The sequence below is a fragment of the Cynocephalus volans genome, chromosome 6 (assembly GCF_027409185.1).
Source record: "Cynocephalus volans isolate mCynVol1 chromosome 6, mCynVol1.pri, whole genome shotgun sequence".
NCBI classification, from domain to species: Eukaryota; Metazoa; Chordata; class Mammalia; order Dermoptera; family Cynocephalidae; genus Cynocephalus; species Cynocephalus volans.
In genome coordinates this window covers 6,577,688-6,583,863 of record NC_084465.1, presented here as the reverse complement: position 1 = coordinate 6,583,863, position 6,176 = coordinate 6,577,688, and the positions used below count along the sequence as shown (strand labels likewise).

The 6,176-nt window shown below is 52.7% G+C and overlaps 1 pseudogene; it reads left to right on the top strand.

Moving 5' to 3' along the window:
- Positions 1-2,473: 2,473 nt before the first annotated feature.
- Positions 2,474-2,551, top strand: LOC134381329 (U2 spliceosomal RNA; annotated as a pseudogene).
- Positions 2,552-6,176: the final 3,625 nt, after the last annotated feature.

Here is a 6,176-nt window from a genome sequence, read left to right as displayed (position 1 = left end):
GGCAGGAGGGGAAGAGGCGGCGCGTGGGCGAGCGCTCCCCGCCATCGGGCCACTGCTCGGCCGCCCGCACCCGCTCCTCGCCCCCCGCCGCGCCGCGATCCCGGGGGACAGCGAGGGGCCGGCGAGGGGCCGGGCCTGGCCCCGACGCAGGCTCGGGGAGCGCGGGGCGGTGGAAGGCGGCGTCCATGGAACAGGAAGTGCGCGGCGTGCGGCGCCACTGTCCCTCTCCCCCGCCAGCCAACGCCGCCCCCCGGGTCGCCGCGCACGGTCCCCTGCGGCCGAGGCGGCTGGAGACTCGCCCGGAGCTGATTTCTGATCGGTGTCATCTCCCAGTGTCCCTGTTTATGCCCGACCCCCTGAAACACGCCCGTGTCCCCGCCGCAGACCCGGCAGCGCCGGGCACCTCCGGGTTCGGGGGCGGCGCGTTGGCCAGCACGCGCGGGGTGCGGACCCCCGTGCGCACAGAGGCCTGTGTCCCTGGGACAGTGCGGCCTTGTCATCTCCGCCCCACCCGGCTCCTGAAGGGCTGCGCAGTGGATCCGCGGTGAGTGCGTGTCCTCGCGCCGCGGGAGACGCGGGGGTCCCCGGACTGCGGAAAAAATGGGCGGGGAGAGGGTCCGGAAACCGGGGCGAGGGCTCCGCGTGCTGTCATGGTCCTTGAGGGCCGCCGGGTTGGCGATAGGGCACCGCCCGTTGCCGAGGGCCCGTGAGGGGCTCTTGGGGGTGGGGGCGGTGTGTCCCCCCCAGGTGCGCCCCAGGATGGCGTGGACTCGCCTCCTTAGGGTGAGGGCTGGGTCGGGGGTCGCTTCCCTCCTGCGGTAGTTTCTGAGGACCCCAAAGTCACGGGAGCTTCCTGAACGCTGACGTCAGCTCAGCTGCTCCCCGTAACCGTAACCGGTAATGCAGGGAGACCACCCGGAGAAAGAACGCGACAGGGGCCGCTCTGGGGACACCACGGGGGCTGCTGAGGCGATGGCCTGAACTCCCCTGCAGGTGCAGGCCTCCGCAGGGGTCCCTCCTGGAGGGGGCGTGTTGGCCCGCTTCAGGGGACACCCCCTCGGGAAAGGGCGAACCCTCACGCGGGGAGAAGTAGCCTTGTTCCTGTGTCTTTCCCGTTTCCTTTTCCAACCCAAGTTCCAGCCAAATGTGTAAAATCCGTACAGCCTGGGTGGGTCTTTGGGTCATTGGGGTGGGTGGCTGTCGGTGGGTTTATATTCTTTCTCCCCCCCCTTTTTTTTTTTGCTTCCCTGCTCTCCAATCCAGAATGAAGCCAGACTGGAAGATCCCCACGTCCCCCCACCCTCCTGACAGGGGCCCAGATGCTCAGGAGGACCCTGTCTGGCTTCAACAAGCAAGTAGCCATCCCGCCCCCCAGGTGTGGCGTTTCTAGGCCTTTCTCCAGGCTGGCACCTTGCTAAAGGAAAAGAGACTCAGTAAAGCTGTATTATTCCTTAAATGCTCAAAACAGAAAAGAGTAGGCCTTTAGCCTGTCTGATGTAGTCTAAAGGACCAAGGGAGCCCACCCTCACCCGCTAAAAATTACTCCCCAGTTGTCATTTCAGTGTCACCTCTTAGCTTAAAAGTTTAATCTCTGTCACAATGACAATTTCCTCGGTTGCATAAATCACTCCATTTGATGAGAACTGGTTTTGAAAGGAAGCACGGATTGCTCAGATGGGAGCGAGCCTATGGGTAGGCGAGTCTGGGAGGAGCCCCTGCGAGGTGCCCTGGGCTGGGAAGGGTTCAGAAGGAGAAAGCCACAGTGATACTCCTCACGAGAAATGTTTTCTTTATGCGGCAGTTTTTAGCAATTGTTATAATGTGTGCTTTTGTCAATTGACTTGTGTAAACAGGTACAGTCATTTGTGAATAAGTTAATTTGTTCTCTGATTTATTTTGTTGGAGTGCAGTCTTTAGTGCCTCAGAATCCTAAATTAAAACATTTTACTGTATTGCCTGCATTTTAAGAGCCTTTTTCTTTTTTTGGTGCCATATGTTAATTCTGAAATCCGGGTGTTTCTTATAGAGGATGTCAGAAGAAGCTTATCAGCCATTTTTTTCTTCTGAAAACATATTAATAAATTGATCATAAATCTTTTGATCAGTGGATCTTTAGAATGCAGGGAACACAGTAATTGTCTTTGGAGAACTTTCTGGAAACCCCATCTTTCCCTCCCCCTTGGTTTGCATGGTTATCTTAGCCAGTAGCTAAATGTGGCATGCCCAAGCAATGTCGTCCATATGATGGCCCCCAACAACCACTGTTTCTGAATACCCTACCTCTGACCTCCTTCTCAAAATTAATGCAATTAAATCTGTGCTGAACAAAATTTTTAATTTTTTAAAAAAATTTTAAATAAAGGCAGTATTACTGACTTTACCTTTTGCCTCAGGCTCCAGTATTGCCCAGCTCAGTACCATTACTGAACCTGTCTTGATGTGAAACTTTTGATTTTTAGAAAAATATTGCACTATCGCTTCTCGGCCTTTTGGCTAAGATCAAGTGTAGAAAAATATTGCACTAAATATTAATCTTGATGACTGAGTTTTTGCCCCGCCCCCCCAACTTAAAGTTTGCAGCCAAGGTCAGTGACTCGTTCACCGAGTCTGCTCCTGTCCTTCTGATAGATGGAAGGATGAGAGAGTTTGGCCAGGAATGTGGGCTGCAGAGGAAACCACCTCGCATGCTCCAGCAGCATGACTTGAATCCCAGCCCCATACAATTCTCTGCAAAAAGCGACTCTTAGAAAAACTAAACAACAAGGTTGGACTCAGGGCTCTATAAATGCTTTGGTAACCCACTGGATATCAACCAAGCTGAGGGGGCTTATTTAATCATGAAAACCAGGGTGGAGAGTCACGTTCCAGTTTTATTTTCCTTTAAGCGTGGGCACCGATTGTGTAACCTTGTGACAGCTTGTGCGCCCTAGTACAATTGGAGTTATTAGTATTGATGCACAGGGAGAGGTGGAGGCAGGGGCCCAGGACCAGCAGGACGGCACAGCTCCTGACTGCTCCTTGTTGGGTCTGTTTTGATTTTCTGGAGCACCTGAGCTGGCCACCTCTTTTATCTGTGTTTCAGGTTGCTCTTCATCCACAGTGCCAGTCAACCACAAGGCAGTCCTGATCATGAAATCCAACAAGTACTTTGGATTAATATAAAGGTGAACTCTGTAGCAATGTTCTCCCAAGTGACAGATTTGCTGTGCATGTCTCCTCTCTAGAGAATGGCCTAGTGTCTTGATCAGCTCTGTGCCTAAACACACACTCAGCAGCTCTGCAGAATGACAGACTCAGCAAGCAGGGTGGGTGTGACCACACAGCACTGTGCCGTGGGGAGGAGTCTGTTTGCTAAATAAAGAGTAGGTAATCCCAGCAATCATGCTTCCTTCCTGGCTAAGAGTAGCTGCCATGTAAACAGCGCTAGTTGGAGATAAAGTCTTCAGTTCTGCCGACAATGCCTTCTTAACTGTTTTACAGAGTGTCCCATGTCGCTTTTGTCCTAGTGCTCTGCCATTGCCTCCCATCGGTGTGGATGGTTTGGACTCCTTAGATTGCAGAATTTGACTAAAGATCTGTGTGTGTTGGTTCTACACTTAGTTATGAGCTTTGAACATGCAATAAGCATACTGATTAACCGTGGGAAATTTTGAATACCACTATTCTCTGAATATGGCTCATGGCTGATTGCTGACTTCTCTCTCACCCGTCTATCGGTACGTGATTAAATAACGCAAATTAATTGTAATAACTTCCCAAGCAAATAAGATTACTTTGATAATTACACTGGCCTCAGAGGTCCTATACCTCAGTGCAAATTGGACCACAACTCACGTGGGGGTCTGCCCGCAGCTCTGGTTTGCCAGCACCACGGACGGCACCCAGTCTCATGACTTGCAGCTGGTACCCAGATCTGGCCTCTAGAATGCCAGCTGTGACTTTTCAACAAGACTCCAGAGAAAAATGCATTTACATGCTATGCCCTTGGGATTAGCAGTGTTTGGAGAGCAGAGTGGCAGCTCGTGACCCAGATTTTCAGGTGTGTACAGGCTTGGGCATGTTGGAGAGGCACGGCATCATCCTGGTTCTCTGAGGAAGCTGTGTCCCTCCCAGAAGGGCCCAACCACACCGCCAGTTAAACCCATGCACATCCCTGCCAGGGTCTGTCTCTGCCCTTGCCCCTCAGCACTTCATACCATAATCAATAAATGCACATTCTGTGCACTAAGCCCACCGAGATGCTGAGTTCGAGGACTCTGGGCAGTCAGGGCAGTCCTCAAGGACACAGTGGTTTTTGACAACTCTGCTTATGTCATGTGGATCAAAAGGTATTTTGTAAGATGTTCCTAAACATAACTCCTAAGAATTGCATGAGGTTTTGGGAGAGAACAGGGAGCGAGAAACTTTCCAAGTAGGACTCGGTACCGTGGGCTTGCATAAGGTTCTTTCAGATCGTCGCAACACACACTCCCGATTGCACCATGTGAAAAAGGCCTTGCCTTGTTTTCTTCTGTCCCTACTCATTGTAGCTTTTCACCCTCTTGGTCAAAAAATACAGCACAATGACAAAGTTCATCGTTCTTTGACTTGCGTAAGAGGACATTTCCCTGTCATTGTAGAGCTCATTCACCCAGAATGCAAAGGGTTCCCAACAGCTTACGAGGATGGATGCAGAAGTTTCTTTGGGTGACCAAGATATTTGTGTGCAGGGAGGGTTGGGTGTGGGGCTCACTGTCAACGCAGAGCATGTGCCAAAGACCCCTGTGCTCCCCGTGGTCAACACTGAGGCTGGCAAATTTGTCTGTGACTCTTGTAATTAGGTTGCAGGAGGATAGCAGTTTCTCACGGAGCATCAAGGACAGTCTGCACCTCCACAGGACCATTGGTCCCAAGTCTGTTCCTTAGCTGCGCAGGTTAGAGAATTGCATCACCTTACCCCTCCCTCATGAGAGGCTGACGAATCAGCCCGTGTGGAGGCCTGTTCATTTGCATGGGGGTATATTTTTGTATGGCCGTGGCCTCTGCCCTTAGATCTATTCCCTGTCCCTCCCTGCTCTGTACTGCTGGGAACTACATCCCAGGATCTTTTGCTGACTGGTGTCTGGCCAGGTTTGGCCAACAAGACACGGAGGGACAGTGAGGAAGAAGAGTGTGTGGGGTGGGGAGGGACATTTCTTCTGCTCCTGTCATGCCCCGGGCAGCAGCATCATTGGCAGCCACTCCTTTCTCTGTGACTCCTGCCCCCCTAGCCAGACCCAGCTTCTGCCCGGCAGCCCTGGCCACGGCTCTAGAGTCTGCTGGACACGTGAGCAGAAATCTGAAGGGCCTGACGGAGTGAGCCACGTGGGTGGCTGGGGGGAGAGGATTCTAGGAGAGGTCGGGGTGGGCTTTGGATGTCTGAGGTTGGGTGCGAGGGAGAGTGGGGGACATGGGTCAGCAGGGCGGTGCAGTTCGGAAGGTAAGGGCTTCGGCTTTGATCTGAGACGAGACAACGTTGGGGAACGTCACTAGAAGAATGACTCGATCCGATTTAAGTTGTTAAAGGGTCAGCCTGGCCACTGTGTAGAGAGCAGGTTGTACAGGCTAACGGGAAGGACCTGAGGGGGCTGTTGCTGTCATCCAAGCAAGAGTGACAGAGGCTCAGACCGGACCAGGATGGCAGAGGGGTGGTTGTTTCTGGACACATTTTGAGGACAGAATCCCAGAATTTGCTGATCAGTTGGATGTGGGCTCTGGGAGAAAAGGATGAGTGGCATCTGGCTCTGAAGATTTTGGCCAGAGCAACCGGCATGATCCTGCTGAGTGGGACGCGAGGACCAAGGGACGGGCTGGGGAAGTGCAGAGTCTGCTTTCGGATACAGTAGATTGGAGATGCCTGTTGGACACCCAAGCAAAGAAGAATGGCTGGAGACATATGTTTAGATGTCATCGACCAAGGGCTGGCACTTAAAGATATTATCCAGGGCGACAGTGTAGATAGCAAAGAGAGGAGGTTGGGACTGACCCTGCAGCGCCCCAGCAGTTAGAGGATGAGGATGAGGAGGAGCCAGCAAAGGGGACAAGAAGAGCAGCCTGTGAGTCATAAGAATCAAGAGAAGGTGGCATCCAGAGAGCCAGAGAAGGAAGGGTCTCAGGAAGGAAGGGTCTCAGGAAGGAAGGGTCTCAGGAAGGAAGGG